This window comes from Microtus pennsylvanicus, chromosome 7 (assembly GCF_037038515.1).
Source record: "Microtus pennsylvanicus isolate mMicPen1 chromosome 7, mMicPen1.hap1, whole genome shotgun sequence".
In the NCBI taxonomy this organism is placed as follows: domain Eukaryota; kingdom Metazoa; phylum Chordata; class Mammalia; order Rodentia; family Cricetidae; genus Microtus; species Microtus pennsylvanicus.
Genome location: NC_134585.1, coordinates 41,602,844 through 41,622,017, shown reverse-complemented (window position 1 = coordinate 41,622,017; position 19,174 = coordinate 41,602,844).

The window sequence follows — 19,174 nt, the reverse complement described above, 5'->3', positions numbered from 1 at the left end:
AATGAATCAAAATTTTTACTGAATCAAAGCTTTATAATAATATGAACTACATTTAAATGGTACTATTGTCAATAAACTCAGTACTATGTCCTGCATTCCCCCCAATGAGACTCAAGGACAACTTTTACATTATCCAGAGATATAATTTTTCCTTCTCACATTTAGTATTTAAAGCATATGGGTCTTGTGTTAATAAACAACAGAATTTCTGCAAGAACTCAGAAGAATTTTTGCACTGATTGACTAAATTCTAAACTCTGCCAAGAGCTGGCAAAAAAAAACTTGTAAAATTTCAAGGAGAAAGAGCTTAACAAATGAATAATCTTTTTTCCTTCCTTTTTTGGTCATGCTAGAGATTGAAACTAACATTATGTGTGCTAAGCCAGAATCTTACCAGCGTTGTTTTAGGGTTCAATACAAGCATTAATATTTCATATAAAGTTAAGTAATCATATTTTTCATAAATATTTTTAATAAAGCATCAATTAAATATTTTATCTGGTTTTATAACAATAGCAGCCATATATTAAGATTTATATTCAATATGCCTGAGAGAGAGAGGGAAAAAAACTCAGTCCATTAGATTAATGAATTAAACCTTGGTTAAAAAAATGCAAATATCTAGTTAAGAAACATTGTTGCACAGTTTGAAAATTTGAGCTGAAGAATGTGTTCAGTTTTGGCTATTGTAGCACAAATATTATATACATGGTAAATTTCTACCTTAAGTGTTTAAATACAGACTTTTGAAAAGGTTAAAATTAGACCAGAGTACAATAAGCTTAGCTTATTATAATATCTATTTTCCTCATAATTTCCTATAGTCCTTATAATATCTAATGTCCTGGTCACTTTACATTATTTTATTCTGCTTCTTATCTCCAACCATTATATTTTCTATTAAATTCAATATCCCCTCCATTCTGTTTAAAATGTGCAGAATATACATTCTTAATAAATATAGCAAAATTAATCTCTCTGGCTTCCTGATATTCTCAATGGGAACTCTGATTTTACTTATTAAGGATATGGGAACATGATTTTGTTTCTTCACACAGGAACACATTAAAACCAATTTTAGGTCTATAAAAAGGGAATAATTATTTTTCATAGCTATGCATTGAATTAGAACATGAATATATAATCATGTAGACATTAATGAAGACCTCAAATCACCTATTCATATTTATTATTACGGGCATAAAACACCTACCTACACAGAACAAGAGTGGCCCTCCTCAACAGATCATATACGGCCTCATAAACATGTATCTTTGCACTTTATTATAAGGAATAGTTTGGTTAAAATGATGGATATATCTATAGTGTTTATCTAGCGACTATTTAGGAAGGCGAGAAGATTAAATAATTTTAGTGTATGTGTTAGTTATAAAAAGACATAAGACAATGAAACCTAATTCATCTAAAAAATAGAATAATGATCAAGGAAAGATTTGTGTCTAAATAAAAGACACATGAGAAGTTTAACATGACCCTTACTAGCTGAATACAGGACAATTTATACGTAATGTTTGTATTGTAGAAATGACTATAGACTATCAAAAATGGAAATATATTCTTCTAATGTGATATAAATACTAAAAAGAAACTCTCTAAATTCTTTCTTATATTTGAATGTCATCTGCTGAATTAGGAAGAATTAAATCACTATTTAGTGAACATGTTAGAATAACTATTGCATAAGACTTATTGATGGGCTTATAATTAGTGATCCTAGAGAAGCTAAATAAGGAGAACCCAAAGAAAAACATATAGGCATCCTCCTGAATATTAACCTTCAGCAAGCGATGAAAGGAGACAGAGACACAATGGCAATGGGTTTCTGATCCTACTGCACGCACTGGCTTTGTGGGAGCCTAGGCAGTTTGGATGCTCAACTTACTAGACCTGGATGGAGGTGGGGGTTCCTTGGACATCCCACAGGACAGGGAACCCTGATTGCTTTTCGGGCTGGGGGGAGACTTAATTGGGGGAGGGGGAGGGAAATGGGAGGCGGTGGCGGGGAAGAGACAGAAATCTTTAATAAATAAATAAATTTAAAAAAAAGACTTATTGATGGATAAATAAAACTAATGATCCAAGTTTGATAAGGAATAAGGAGTATGCTCAAACATACACACACACACACACACACACACACACACATATGCATATATATGAGAGGCTGAAAATGAGGAAATCTAGAACATTATTTTTATCAAATGATCAATATTAAGATAATTAGCATTGAAATATTGTCTTAGTTAAGGTTTCTATTGCTGTGAAGAAACACTATGATCATGACAACTCTTATAAAGGAAAACATTTAATTGGGGCTTTCATAAAGTTTAGAGGTTTAGTCCATTATTATCATGATGGGATGCATAGTGTCATTCCTGATGCTGGAAGAGGTAGCTGAGTTTTCTACATCTAGATTCATAGGCAACAGGGAGAGACTGCCACATGGGTCTGACTGGAATATCAGAGACCTCAAAGCCCACTTTGTAGTCACGCATTTACAACAAAGCCACACCTACTTCAACAAGGCTATACTTTCTAATAGTGCCACTCCCTGTGAACTTAGGGGTTATCTTTTTTTAAAACCACATTTAAATCTCTGGCCCCCACAGACTATAACCATAACATAATGCAAGACTGCGCTAAGTCTAACTTTAAAAGTCCCCATAGTCTACTATAGTCTCAACCCTCTCCGAATGTCCAAAGTATAAAGTCTCTCCTGAGATTCATGGGCATCCTTTAATTGGAATATCTTGTAAAATTGAAAGGAAAAGCATCATAGAATGACACATTTGAAATTTGCAGGCACATGAATGGGGCTAGAAAACATCATATTGAGTGAGGTAACCAATTATCATAAGTACTCACTCATAAGTGTTTTTTAAACATAAAGCTAAGAAAACCAGCCCACAAATCACAATCCCAGAGAACTTAGACAACAATGAGAACTCTATGGGAGACAAACATGGATCTAAATTTACATGGGAAGTAGAAAAAGACAAGATCTCCTGAGTAAATTGGGAGCATGGGGACTATTGGAGAGGGTTGAAGGGGAGGGGACAGAGAGGGGAGCAGAGAAAAATGTATAGCTCAATAAAATCAATTTAAAAAACACTCCTGATCGCCAACTCCTTTCAACACTGTTGACTGCAACACTTCTTTCTCTTGGGCTGGTTCAACTCTCTATCAGCAGTTTTCCTTGGCAAGTAACCCATGGCTCTAGCATCACTAACATCTTGGTGTTTCCAAGGCAATCCAGACTTTACCTGTACAGCCTCACACAATGGCCTTCCTGGGCCTCCATGCAGGGAAACTCTTGCCACACACCTAGCCTCTGCAGCTTTTATTCTGTCTATCCATGAATCTAAAGCCAGGACCACATGACAAGCTGCCAAGTTCTGCTTCTTGCTGGGCTGGAGCATGACCACCACATTCAATTATATCTTCACCAGCATTCTATTTTTGATAGTTTCCTTCAGTGCTCAAACTTTATTATCTTGGAACTCTCTCAGTAAACCAGGCTGGCCTTGAAGTTAGCCACAAATCAAGGGCTTGCCGCGCTAGAATCAAAGGTGTGTACCACTAGTGATGAGATTAGCTGAGAGAGACATTGCCCTGAGGTCACCACTCCCTTTATTCCTTTTAATGCCTGTCAGGCTTTCCTTTATTCTGTTTATCTCCTTGAACAAAAGATTTACCTCCATTGTTCTTCCTGGTGTCAATTTTCTTGTTGTGGAGTATTAGTTGAAGTGTTACTTTCATTTATGCTGTGGAATATTTGTTTGATGATGCAAAGATATGTTGCTTTCTTTTATATCATATTTCTTTAACTCTATGAAGTTGTGTTACTTTGTCAGTTTAAAACACCTAACTGGTCTAATAAAGAGACAAATGGCTAATAGCTAGGCAGGAGAGGCATAGGTGGGGCTTCCAGGCAGAAAAAATAAATAGAAGAATAAAAAGAAGAGAGGGGAGCAAGAAAAGGAAAAGAGGATTCCAGGGTCTAGCCACTGAGCCACCCAGCCACTCAGCCACCTAACCACTTAGCCACCCAGCCACAGAGTAAGAAGCAAAGAAAGGAATATTAGAATAAAGGTAAAAGCTCAGAGACAGAAATAGATGCGATAATTTAAATTAAGAAAAAAAAATGACTAAAAACCATCCAAGGTAAAATTGGGTATTCATAAGTAAGAATAAGTCTCCTTGTATTCATTTCGGAGCTGGGTGGCAGACTTTCAAATAATAAATAAATACACTTTTTCTCCTTTAACTGTACATTTTCTATTTTTCTTTGCTCAGCTTGCTCCTTTTCATTATATATAATTAATATAATATATATCTCATATAAATGTGGAATTTATTTGTTCTAGTGTCTTTCAGACTATAGTCCAGCTAGTATAACTATGATTCCAACTAGGAAAAGTCCAAGAATCCAGTAGTTAGTTGTTCAGATCACAAGGCTGAATGACTCAGCTGGTCTCTAGTACTTTCTAGAGTGATGAAGACACAGGCTCTATTGCCAATGAAGGGCTGCACTTGGCAGCAAGTGCTAGAGCCAGCAAATAAAGAACAAAGAACTCCCTTCTTCCATGCCTCTTATAGAGACTGCCACCAAGAGATGGACCCAGAGTAGAGGTGTTTTTTTTTTAATTAAAAAGAAAATCCCTCTCTATGTTCTGTGGATTTCTAGCATGCTTATCCTTTACTTTACATCTAATACCCACTTATAAGTGAATACTTACCATGTTTGTCTTTCTGGGTCTGGGTTACCTCACTCAGGATGTTTTTTTTCTAGTTCCATTCATTTGCTTGCAAATTTTTGATGTCAATGTTTTTAACAGCCATGTAATACTCCATTGTGTAAATGTGTCACATTTTCTTTATCCATTCTTCAGATGAGGGACACCAAGGTTGTTACCAGGTTTTGTTATTATGAATAAAGCTGCTATGAACATAGCTGAGCAAGTGTCCTTTGGGTATATACATATACCCAAGAGGGGTATAGCTGGGTCTTTAGGTAGATAACAAGGAGGACTCAAGGAGGGGTACACTGGATCTTCCTGGTAAGGAGAAATAGAAAAACAATATTCGTGGGTGGACTGGGGACAGGCGAGGACAGGAACATCTGATCAGATGGGGGAAAGGAGAGATTTATGGAAAGATATGACTGGAAAGGCGTAGCATTTCAGGGTCACCAGCTCAGACTCCTAGCTACAGCGCACCGCGCCCCCGTGTCTGCGCTCTGTGCGCTGGCTCCCAGTTGGCGAGCTTCGGGCAAGAGGGCTGGAGGTTAAAATACACAGACACACACAGACAGAGAGACAGCGACACGAGTCATCCTTGAATTCCCCAAGAATGCCCCCTTAATTGTGTTCAGGGGCAGATTATATAGAGATAGCCACGCCCCAGCCAAACCCACCAGAAACCACTCTCCCGTCATCCTGAAGGTCTCTTGCTCAGAGCAGCTGTAGGCACTCAGATCAGGGGATTACAAGAAATTCAGGATCTGGGGTCTCACTGCTCCCAACACCTAGCAATACAGGATACAAGTCTGAACACTCATCTCCTAAGACTTCAGTGCAAGGATTGGGAAACCAAGCCAGCCACATAATCTTCAACCTACAGTCTGTTCTGCCTAAGGGATACGCTGAGATTGGTGCCTAGCCCACTTGTTATCAGAGCAACTTCATCCAAAAAACTAATGAAGACAGATGCAGAGACCCACAACCAAACGTCAGACCAACTTTGGGGAATCCTACTGAAGAGAGGGACGGAGGATTGTAGGAAGCAAGGAATGTCAACAACACCACAAGAAAACCCAGAGAAACAACTACATTGGGCTCAGAGGAACTCACAGAGTCAAAATCTACAGCCAGGGAGCCTTATGGGACTGACCTAAGCATGCTGCATATATTTTACAGAAGTGTAGTAGTGTGGTCTTCTCGTGGGATTCCTAACCGTGAGAGACGGGCTATCTCTGACTCTTGCTGTTTTTTCCAGACCCTACTCCTCATACGCCATTGTCCGCCCAGCCTTAAAACAAGGGGAGGTGCTTAATCTTACTGAAACTTGATATGCCATGTTTTCTTGATATTCATTGCAAGTCTGCCTTTTCTGGATAGAAATGGAGGAGGAGTGGATTGGGTGGGGAACAGAGGGAAAGTGGGGGGCAGGACCTGTGAGAGACAGGAGAGGGGAAACTGCTGTCAGGATGTAAAATAAGTAAATAAATATTAACAAAGGAAAATCCATCAAAAGTATACCCAGACACTTGAGTTGTAATTAATTATAGATTGTTCAAATTGAAAACCAAGTAGAGTCATCACAACAGGCAAGTTGTTAATATCGAGAAAGCGAGAAATAGTCTGCCTGGTGATGTGACCTTTAGTTGTTATCAAATACCAGTGGTTATCTCTGAAAACGTCTACATATAAATAGCACTAGACAGTCTGAGTAGGCTGAATTTATGCCTATAACCACACACACATGCACACACACACATACACTTCACACATTTAACACTAACAACTTAAGAAAAATACACCTTGAATTCAGGATAGAGAAAGAAGAGGGTCCATGGGAGGGGTTGGACAGAGTAGAGGGATGTGGCAATTATGTAGTTATGTTTAAACTAAATATATAAAATAATCCAAAATCCATTGACCCACCTCTCAAGCCTCAGTATCCATGTCTGCATATATTTGCATTTATTAACATTTTGAATTTTTTATAAAAGTGAACAGATATTTCTGTTTTTATATCTTATGTAACACAGTGTACTGAATACACACACACACACATACATATATATATGTATATATATTATACTTGTGGAATGATTAAATCTCCCTGACGGTACTACTATTCTGCCTCATATAATTATTATTTTATCATGGATTATCATCTACCATATTTACATTGTTGGAGAAAATATATATACATATATGAATATGTATATGAATATATATCTTTCTATATCTCCCACATACCATGCACTTGTACACACACATGTATTTTTTGCTCTGACATAGATCACTAGAGAGCTATTATTCTCCCATATTGTATTCTTTTAATCACATATTGAAATATTCGTCCTCTCCCTCAACCATAATTATATTTCCAAGTCTATGTAGTCAATGATTTTAAGTTCTCCATGTATGAAATCATGAAATACTTTCTTTAATACCTAGTTCAGTTAACCTATTACTGGGTATATTTCTAAATGAAACTGAGAGTGTGGACCAAAGAGATATTTAGATTTATTTGTTTATTGTTATATTATTCACAACACTCAGAAATTTACCTGGAGCCTATTAAAATGAACTAGTTATAAACACATTAATTATTATTAATTTGTAGTAAAAGGAGATCATATCAGTCACAACATGATGTTATTTTTTAATTACATTTAAGAATTTGCAAAAAAATTGGGAGCTTTTTAGATTTGTTGAATTTTAAGAAGTAGGAAAAAGGAATGTATGTAAAATTACTTTTTCATAATTATGTTATATATAGAAAGAAGTAAGAGAATCTTTCTGAAATCATGACTAATTCCTGAGACTGGAAAAAACATGAATAAATTTCTTACCTGAACTAAATACTGAAATTTTCTCTAGCAATTAGTATTCATTTGACTCTTTCATTTAAAACAGTTTCAGTATTCTCTTCAGTATTGATGTCATATCTCTAGTAAAGCTATAATAATCTCCCATATGAATTTTCACTGTGCTCTTCTGCAAGACTGTGTTCTTATCCTTATAACTATCCATTTCAAGTTCTAATGGATTGTCTCACTTGCTTAGCAATTTTTCTTTTATTCTGTAAGAGTCTGGAAGAATTATGCTTATGGTCCTTTGATAATTGTGTACCACTCCCTTCTTCTTTCATTAGTTCTTCCCTCTATTCAGTGTATAATACATTACCATCGTATTTCTGGTCATTTGCATGAAAATATGTTCTATCTTTTCACATACTGAGTACTTGGTTTCATACAGGTTTCAGCGAGGTATCAAAAATTTTAGAAGGTGTGTTTCACTTTGTATTGTACAACCTCTAGGTGGAATATCCCTGGAAAAATCCCTAAGAAGCCATTAATTGTCTGCAGCTTTCCCCAAGTGATCATCCCTAAACACACACACACACACACACACACACACACACACACACACACTATCAGCAGTCAGGGGCAGCTTGAACAGGAGTACAGAAGTAAAAATTTCCTTGGAAGAATCTTCTAGTTGCTAAGAGATCTTTAGGAGACTAGAACAGGGGTCCCAATTCTCATATCTTGCTCCTATTTTTTGGCAACCATGTACTATTGTCTTTCTGAGACACTTCCAGAAAAAAATAATGAACAATTAAAATTGTGTTTTATGACAGCATTAGTGTGGTCAGTGACCCAGAAGGTCAACCACGGCATGGGAAGTTTAAGTGTTAAGCTGTGTTCCAGACCTAGTACAAAACAGTACCTGAAGTAGGCAAGTTCCTCAGGCATTTCCTAGCACAGTGAGTTTTGAGAATATTTTTAACAATATGTAATTAGATTACTTTATAACTGAATATATTTTAAATTGAAAATACAGCTGAGAAACTTTATAATTGAATTAATTATCAGAAGATAAAGCAAGAGAATGGCCTATATCATTAAATAGGGAACTGAGAGTGTAGAGTACATGAATATAATAATTTTACAATTTGTTAAAATAACGGAGATAAGCAGATATTCACTACTTGAACCATCTGCGGGTTTGGGTATAAAACATTACCATTCTACAAATGTCTGTCCTGATACTAGTCACTAATCAAGTGATGGTAAGAGTCTGAGCCTTTGCAAAGTTAGTACATTTGTTATGAGGTCAAGGTTCTCATACATGAGATTGGTGTTCCAGAAAGCTATTGTGCTCCTTATGCTATCTATATGAGCATAGTTAGAAAGGCCAATCTTGAACAACAAAAAAATTGATTCCTCTCAAATAGGAAATATACAGGTGCCTTTGATCTTTGACTCTGTATCCCTTCCTATTGAGAGAACTAAATATCTGTTGTAAGCTACTGGGCTGAGGACATTTTGTTATAGAAATCCAAATGCATCGAGATAAACAAGTCAGTAACATTCATAAATGCTCAACCCTTTTAAATAGCTTTGAGATCAGGAGAAATAGCTGCTGAAAACCTCACAGTCCTGAGAAGTAGGCTTTTACATGGTAAGGTGGTACAAGAGTGGGCAGTAACTAAGATACTTTAGTGCTAGGCAACATATTTTATTCCCAGAAGTTTTTAATATGCTTAAAAACAGGGAACTCAGAAGCCCATAGAGACATAGTGATAGAAGATTTGAAAGGAGACAAGAAGGAGCTGAACATGCTGGCATTGATGCCACAAAGTACAAAGCATCAGTAATCACTGAAAAGGGAGTATTAAAGTCTCAACAATGGAGAACTCATGTAGAGGCCAAACAAGAAAAACAATGACAGGATTGTAGATTATCCTGAAAAAGGAAATCTTGAGGCTTAATTTCTTAGATATGAATAAACCTGGGATTTAATAATTTAAACTACAGAGACTGAACCACTAAGCCCAGACAACAAACCATAGCTGGAAAAATTTTTTTAAATAAAATTATGGGTGTGTATGTGTGTATATATGTATAAGTGTGTGCATGTGTGTGTATGTGTGTGTATATGTGTGTTTATGTGTGTATGTGTATGTATGTATGTGTGTGTATGTGTGTGTGTGTATGTATGTGTGTGTATGTGTATGTATGTATGTGTGTGTGTGTGTATGTATGTATGTGTGTGTATGTGTGTGTGTATGTGTGTGCGTGTTTATGTGTGCATTTCAGCATCTATATCTATGTACCACTTGCCCCTAGTGCAGGTAGATACCCGAAAGGGTCATTGTATGTCCTGTTGCTAAAGCTGCAATGGTGATAAACTCCCATGTGAGTTCTGGGATGTCTTTTGGAAGAACAACCAGTGCTCTTAATCACTAAACCCTTTCTCCCAACCCTGCTTCTACTCTTGTTTTTCAACCAAAGCAACCAGAGTGTCAAGGTGACAGAGTGGAGGACTCATCCCACTGCTGTAGCCTCACTGAGGGATGCAGCAGGTGCAGGAAAAGTAGCAAGCCATATGTTCTAGAAGAGGTGGGTGTTACCACTGTCACAAGGCTAACTAAAGTTACAAAAGAGCTGTAGAAACATATATACACAACCTGAAATTCTGAATATTAGAAGAGAAAGAGAGAGGAAGAAAACTTTCTATACAGAAGATTTTCTTCCCTTTTGTGTAAAAGAGATTTCATTTTAGCCCTTGGGTTTGAAAAATAATTCTACAAAAAATTGAAGGGTACATCAATTGTTAATACAGAGAAAAGGACTTAAGACAGAGGTCAAACAGAAAGACTTATGTGCTAGGAAAGGTTTTTCAAAAGTCCAACGTCACTTTCAAAAACTGAAATCAATTCCTATATCCAGTCCCAAAATAATCTCCACAGATCTGGGAGAGGGAGACGTGAGAACAATTGCTCTTCCCTGATGTCAGTGATTTGGCATATGCCCATGCCATCAGCATCTCAACCAGAGCTTCAGCCCCTAGCAATTTGCCTCATGCGAGGGGCTAATTCATACATCGAGTTGGGGACTCTTGTGGCCTTCTTCGGCTGCATTTGTATAATGTTTATAGACATCTTTCTCCAATTTAACTGAGATCCAACTCCTAGCCAGGTATAATTGAATTTAAAGAAAAGCACATGACTACTCCAAGGTGGTGGAAGAGAAGGTTTATAGATATCATTGAACACACAGCCAGAAGCATCTGGAAGGGCCCAGACTGGACTGTTTATGAGAGGAGGGTTGTGGAGAGAACAAGAGAGGAAGACAGGGGGAGAAAATGAACCAAGAGAGGAGCCAGCCTGGAGCCAAGAGACCAAGAGACCAAGACTGGTATAGCCAATATGTCTGGGTTGTACTGGAATCAGAGAAGTTGGAAAGCTGGCAGAAGGGAAACACAGCCCTGGGCTGGAGAGTTTAGGGCAAGGGTGAAGTACATATTTTTCTTATCCATTCTTTGGTCGAGGGGCATTTAGGTTGTTTCCAAGTTCTGTCTATGATAAACAGTGCTGCTATGAACATAGTTGAGCACATGTCCTTGTGGCACAATTGAGCATCCTTTGGATATATACCCAAAAGTAGTAGTACTGTGTCTTGACGAAGGTTGTTTCTTAATTTTCTGAGAAATCGCCACACTGATATCCAAAGGGGCTATTCCAGCTTACACTCCCACTAGCAATGCAGGAGTGTTCCCTTTACCCCACAACCTCTCCAGCATAAGTTGTCATCAGTGTTTTTGATCTTGGCCATTCTTACAGGTGTAAGATGTAATCTCAGAGTTGATTTTTGATTTGCATTTCTCTAACGACTAAGGATTTTGAGCTTTTCCTTAAGTGTCTTTCAGCCATTTTAAATTCCTCTGTTGAGAATTCTCTGTTTAGGTCTGTACTCCATTTTTTTTATTGGATTGTTTGTTCTTTTGATGACCAATTTCTTGAGTTCTTTGTATATTTTGGAGATCAGACCTCTGTTTGATGTTGGGTTGGTGAAGATCTTTTCCCATTCTGTAGGCTGTCATTTTGTCTTGTTGATCATGTCCTTTGCTTTACAGAAGTTTTTCAGTTTCAGGAGGTCCCACTTTTGTTTCTCTCAGTGTTTGTGCTACTGGGTTTATATTTACAAAGTGGTCTCCGGTGCCAATGTGTTCAAGTATACTTCCCACTTTCTCTTCTATGAGGTTCAGTGTGGGTGGCTTTATGTTGAGGTCTTTGATCCATTTGGACGTAAGTTTCATGCATGGTGATAGATATGGATCTATTTTCATTCTTCTACATGTTGATATCCAGTTATGCCAGCACCATTTGTTTAAATATGTTTTCTTTTTTCCATTTGATATTTTTTGTTTCTCTGTCAAAAATCAGGTGTTCAAAAGTGTGCGGATTAATAGCCCGATTTTTTTTTTTGGCTTCCATCTGTTTTTATGACAATACCAGGCTGTTTCCAGTACTGTATGTAGCTCTGTAGTAGAGTTTAAAGTCAGGGATTGTGATGCCTCCAGAAATTCTTTTATTGTACAAGATTGATTTGGTTCTCCTGGGTTTTTTGCTTTTCCATTTGAGTTGAGTACCATTCTTCGTGAAAAATTTTGCTGCGATTTTGATGGGCATTGCATTGAATCTGTAGATTGCTTTTGGTATGATTGCTATTTTTACTATATTAATTCTACCTACCCAAGAGCATGGAAGATCTTTCCACTTTCTGGTGTCTTCTTCAGTATGAGTCACTTTTCAAGCTGCTATTCTGTTGCCTGATGGCTTTTCAGCATGATAACACCTGTTATGGATTTCTTGGGTATCTTTCTAGAAGAAATCTAGAAAGTTAGTACAACTGCATATACATCTATATGCAAAGACATACAATCTCATTAATTTTTCTGTCAGTAAATACTGACTTCATTTTTGCCTTCCAATGTGACTTTTCACTAAATACTACATGTCACATACCATTTCATAGTACTCAGTATCATTTCATTTTTATAGCAAATGTATTTTAGCATAATATAATTGGTTACCTTGATATGATGGTCAGTATTGATTAACCTAAGTCTTCATGTACAAGTATTTTACTCCCAGGATTTGTTGGCCTAAATGCATGTGAATTATAACATTTAGGAGATGGTCAAACTTTTCCCATGAATGCGATATGACTACATTCACCACAGTAATGGATTAATGTCTATATTCCTCAAGACTTGATAAAACTACATGCTATTAGTGTCTTCCATTTATATTTAACACAAGTTTCATGAATTAACATTGAGCCAAGTGGTCTTTTATATTTTTTAAATTTATTCTGATGTTTTGTGCAGCATTATGTCTTATTTTAAGATTTGTTCCTTTTCTTTTCCTGCATGGTTAAGCCTGTTTTCTTCTCTTTATTTACTTCTTTAGTTTAATAATTGACTAAAATCTTTGTTGTCCATGTTAACATCTTCTACATTATAAACATGCATGCATGTGAGGGGGTGTTTTGCTTTCTTCAGTACAACTGGTTAGTTACTAGTCAGGCATGTTCATATGTTTACCTCAATTAAGAAATAACAAGAGGTGGCTCAGCGGTTAAGAGCACTGACTGCTCTCCCAAAGGTCCTGGATTCAATTTCCAGCATCCACATGGTGGCTCACAACTATCTGTAATTCCATTTTCTGAAGATTTGACACCTTCTTCTGGCCTCTCTAGAACCCACACATCTACCATATCTGGACAGGCACACATATATGAAGGTAAAATATTCATATACATAAAATTATAAAGTAAAATAATGGCAATGAGGTAGGTTCATAGAGATAGATGCAGGGCACATAGTAACATTAGAAAGCACTTAAGCTTCTAGGATTTAAATTGAAGAAAGGGGTCTTTTTAATGGTAATTGCACTGTTACCACATCTTTATGAGTACTTCATGTTATGATTATGATGTCAAACACTTCAATTAGAATAGAAACTTTCATTGATGTTTGATCATATATAAAAAGAACAGAAGTGTTCAAAAATATAAATCCGTGACTAAATTCTTAGTGACTAAATCTTAACTTCTTCATTGATTTGCGTAACTTTAACAAAAAGTGGCTAGAATCTTTATGAATAATCAAAATGAGACTAGGTCTCTGGAAGTGTGATAATCACTATGTCTTTTTATTGACTGTGAGACAAATGCTTTCTTAAGAGTGTTTCTTCATTCAAGAATATGCATCCTTACACAACTTTATGTGGCATATATTGTGATTCTTTTAATTTAGCATCTATGAATTGAAAGTGATCAGGTCAGAAACTGTCTTTTTATTTTTACTAATTTCTAACTAAAAACGTTTCTTCTTTTCTTGCATAGTAATGTCAAACTTTGTCAAATAAGATGAGTCATTTCAATGCAAAACATAGAATTTGATCGAATAGTCGGGGAGAATTCAGTAGACAGTGGACGCAATGAATGGTAACTTCAGACGCTGCTCTGCTCGACACAGTGTCCTACCAGGTGACAATCAGGTGAACTACCAGCATCCACAGAGAATCTGGTGTGCTTCCAGCATCTAATGCGAATCAGGCGAGCTTCCTGCCTTACCTGAGAACCTGAGGAGGTTCCTCTTGATGTAGCCCTACAAAACTTGGCAATTTTCAGGTCGACTGATTAGCATTAAAAAGAATTACCATCAAATAATGAGAAGTTTCAGGTAAATTTTGGGGCTAAACGTGAACTTTAGAAATATTGTTTTAAACCCTGATTAAATCAAAGGAGTGACAGGAAAATTGGAGTAATTTTCCTTTGAAGGACGTTCTAGTTAAATGTAAGTAGTAACTGCTGCTGGGATTTCTTGCAATATAAATTGTAGTTATTTTCATTAAAATCAAATTTGATGTTAAAGTCCTTTGTTAAATTATGAATATTAAACTCTGACCTATGTTAACAGATAAGTATATGTACACATATACATATAAAACGTATTTAAATTCCAATTTTGTCTAAGGAGTAGTGTGTGTCTATCATACTTTTGATTTCTTTGTAATAGAAGTGTTACTATCTGGGGGTCCTCCTCTGTTTCATTTTTCTTTCTGCAAGTTAAAGAAAAGCCTCAAGCTTGGCAGGCAGCAGTGGGGAAAGTCTCCAACAAAGCAAACAGAAGTACTCAGAATAAGTGCATGATGAAGGCTTTTGCTAGGATGAGGAAACACACACACAGCCTAGGCCCTTCATGAAGCACACAGAATCAGCATGGTGTTGTTCAAGCCTAGGCCAGGCCTTTCCTTGATGGTTGGAGGTTTTTAAATTATTTCATCTAATTTAGCATTGTTTCCTTTGAGGAAAGGATAGCTGAATTGTCCACAACTGCCGTTTTTAAACATGTCTTTGAATTCATAGAGCCAGTACATCAGCAGTGAGCAGAAATGCTAAGAGAAAAAGTCTACCGACCCACTGCACGATTGTCTGCCTGTCTGCCTATCAGTGAATCTGTCTAACTCCTGCTGCCTCCCATGCTCCTCTCATTCATCTTTGGTGGTATAAAGTCAGTAAGACATAGCTCCTTGATATTGGATGTGGAATGCCTTTTTGGTTGTGTTTAATTCCTGGAGTGTTTGACTTTAGAGCATAGTCCATCTTCTTGGCTTTTGGTTCCCATGTAAAAGTGGAGGCATAATAGCAGAATTTTTCTTTGTTTTATGAATTCTTAATGTTTTACCTGGTTAATGATCAGAACTCAGTTATAAAGTAGGATATAACTCTATAGAGCTAATCAATAAAACATATACACGGCGAAGATCACGGTTTGGGGAATTGAATAATTCATTCTTTCGTTCATTTGTTCATTTTAAATGCCAACTAACATTTAGGGCTGAGCAGTTTTCAATATCCAGTTTTTAATATTTGCTTCATCTAAAGTGTATTTTCCCATATACTCAATTGACTGATTCTAGTGTCTCTGCTCATCCTTGAAAAATATCACCTGAATCAGACCCCTCTATTTTTATCATTAATATCTAGTATTTCATATTTATTTGCTTGTCATTTTATTATGCTTTCTCCATGAAAACATAAACCTTGCAAGGGTATCATCTTTGTTTATGTCTGGTTAAACCATGCCTTGAATTATGTGAGACAAATTACATGTGCTAATAAATATGCTTGAATAAATGAATACAAAAAGCATTCATATAACATATGTTGCTTCCATTTGTGCTGCAATAAAATATTCCTTTAAGATACTCTTTACTGTTAATATGTTACTGTGTTTATATATAGACTATATTTTTCTTGTTTTAGTTCAGAACATTTTGACTTTTAAAATAATGCAACAACTGACATCTTTATACACGAATGTCATTGCACAATACTGATTTCTTCTTTAAGATAAAATTCTAGGCTGGAATAGTCTGATAAAATGACTCACATTTTATAGCTTCTTAAATATTCTGATATTCGTTGTGGATTCACTAACAACATATAGTACAGTACACTGATGATAATGACAGAGGAGAAATTGGTTTCATTAAATGTTGGCTTTTAGATAAAGAAATCAGTGAGCTACATAGAAAAAGACAGAGAAATGGTCTAGGATGGTATAGAGCAAACAATTGCAAACAAAGGTTACAATCACAAGCAAGATCAGCTATCACCATGAATTATAGTAATAATAAGAATTGTGGATAGGAGTAGCCAGCCAGCAAATAGAGAATAAAGTTTTCATGTGGTTTTGAGTGGCCCTTGGTTTTGTGCCTAAGTAAACATCAGGGTAAAATGCCCATTTGACAAATATGCTATAATAGTTTATACCTGAGAAAGTTGTGATTAATACTAACATAAAGAGTGCTTTAGTGTTTGGAATATTTAGTCAGCAATAATCTGTGTAAAATAAGCTACTGTTTAAAGGTATCATACTTTTTAAAAATTGTAAAATATTATTGTTTGTCTTTTAAAAATAAAAGAATGTATAATTTTCTCACTTTGTGTTCTTAATAGATACAAATGAATTTTTAAAAATTGATGGTTTTCTAAGCATTTGATTAGTCTCAAATTCACTTAAGATAGCTAGTAAATTAACATTTCCTTATTGTCTATTAACTCCATACACCATAGATGCTTGTATTGGAACTGGGATCCATCCAGCGGTAGGGCACATACTTAGCATGAGTGAGGCCTTAGCTTGGGTTCTAAACACTGCAACAAGGAACACTTAAACAAACATCCTATGTTATTTGTAACTTGAGATAACATAAGTCAATGTCCTCTTTCTTTGAAAATTTTAATGTCTAGGCTAAGAAGAGATAGAATGATAGAAATCGGAAAAATAAGGGTTGAATAAAAATTCAAAGGTAGAGGGAACAGTACACTAAAAAGTGTTAATATACCAAAAACAGATAAAAATGTAACTTAAATTGAAAAGTGAGAGAGGTAACCAAGTGTGAAGTTTCATGGAACATTGATTTGGTACATTGAGTTGATGGAAATGATGATACGTAAGTAGAAAATAATGACGTAAAAGTAATAAGAGGAAAAGCAAAAGCAACAAAGCATAAATAAAAGTTTTCAGAAGAAGATTCATGGTAAATATAGTGACTCAAAAGCAAATGTGTTGAAAGGCACAATGAAAATAACCCAAGTCATTTACTAGAAGGATTAAAAACTTGGTCAATCCCGAAATGGATTAGTCTAATTCTTGTGCCTTGACATGTTGACGGTGGTCCCCACACTCTCAGAGAAAATTGTGAAGGCAGGTTTATCCATAATTGAAACTGACACTGAATGTGTTTTTTTTTTCCATGTCAAGGAAGGAGGTTTGTAAAATGTTTAGCCATTTGTACCATCTCTATACTGGAAGCCCATCGAAGTGGTAGCTACAGAAACACCAGTTCAGAGCTGGTTGAGTTATTGGGCTGAGACCATTTCATAAACACAGAGGTTGTGACTCATAATCCTGTTCTTATAGTTATCACAGTATGTGGTGGTTCTGCATTAATTCCTCTTGTTATGAAGTAGCTGTTTTCCACAACTCTCGAGGGGATCTTATAAAATCAATTGAATAACAACAGAAAAGTACTTTGAGCTTCGCAGAGAGAAAACTTAAGCTTGTAATTGCCTTCTTCAACCATCTTCCTATTATTTTATAGAGTGATTTAGAGTAAATATAAAAGATGGGTTAATATTCTCCCTATCTTTTTGTCTCAATAAATTTCATAAAAAGAGACGTTGACACACTATATATGTAGTGCATAGACAATTTTCATTAATGCCAAACATAATACAAGCAATAAAATCACTCTGTGACACATTTAAAAAAATATGTGACACCCATATACATAATCTTGCCTGAAACTATGCTTTTATATTATAGCTCACTTTTAGAATGATTTTATGTATATATTTTCCAGAAGAGAGGATAGAGTTTTATTAATTAACCTGTATTTTGAGTCCACATACAATTTTACTCACAGCAGAAATATTCAAAACATTTCTATCTTAGTGTAAATATTCTCTCTTTACCTGAAATATTTGTCTTGCTGTACTAATATGTTTATGAGATCATTAAAGGTTCTTGAATATGTGACATAGTAAGCAATTCATCTTTGCTTATTCATGTGCCAAAGATATTTATTATCAAGTGGCCATGCATTGCAAAGGCAAATGCATATTGGGGAAGTAGAGTCTCTGCAAGCACAAGCACGCTGGCTCCAGCAATAAGGAATTCCTAGATGCCGATGACTAGTCATTGGTAACAAAGGGCCTCACCATCCATGTAATTCCATCATTGTCTCCCTGATTGTGATCAAGCTTCTAGGGGCTATGTTGTGTCTGTTTGTCCCTTGAATCTAGCTTTTAATACTGCTTCTGTGTAGAGAACATGCTTGGGGGGGGGTGTTCAATGAAATGAACAGAATGGTCAATTTGTTGGGTGATTGAGACTAACATATTTGGTAACTCTTGGAAATTACCCCTCATGAATAAACTCTCCCCCATTAAATGCTATCAGGCCAGACAGAAGAAAAAAAAATACTCTGTATTTTCTGATTTTTTTCTTGTCTGTAGAAACTAAGCTGTTAAACTTCTAGAAAGACTAAACTGAATAGTTATCACTAGAGACTGGGAAGACCAGGAAGTGGTGGTATGGGAGAAGTTAGCTCAGTGAGAGAGCAAGAAGAATTTCTCTTTTCTATAAGCAGAGAAGGAAAATATTAGTTCTTCTGATCTATGCCATTGTTGGTAATAACTAGAACATGGTTTAAAGTTTATGGCTTTGATAGCTATGTGATGCCAAGGAAACACTCACTACTCTGGTTTGATTGCTGTATGTTGCACACCCAGTCAATTATCCCCCTTCACCCACAAAAATGCCAAAATTTTTTTACGTTTTGAAAGTTCTGAAGGGTATAAATAAGCACAAAGATGTCAGAATAGCTAAATACCATATAGATAATCTATAGTATTAAATAAATATTGTAGAATAAGTTGATGATCTTTCATGTGTGTTATGAATTTTTAATAAAGAAAAGGGTTTTGAGGCATTAATTTCTTTCTTAAAATATAGATGGAGTAGAATTCGATGAGGAGTATCTCTGTGAT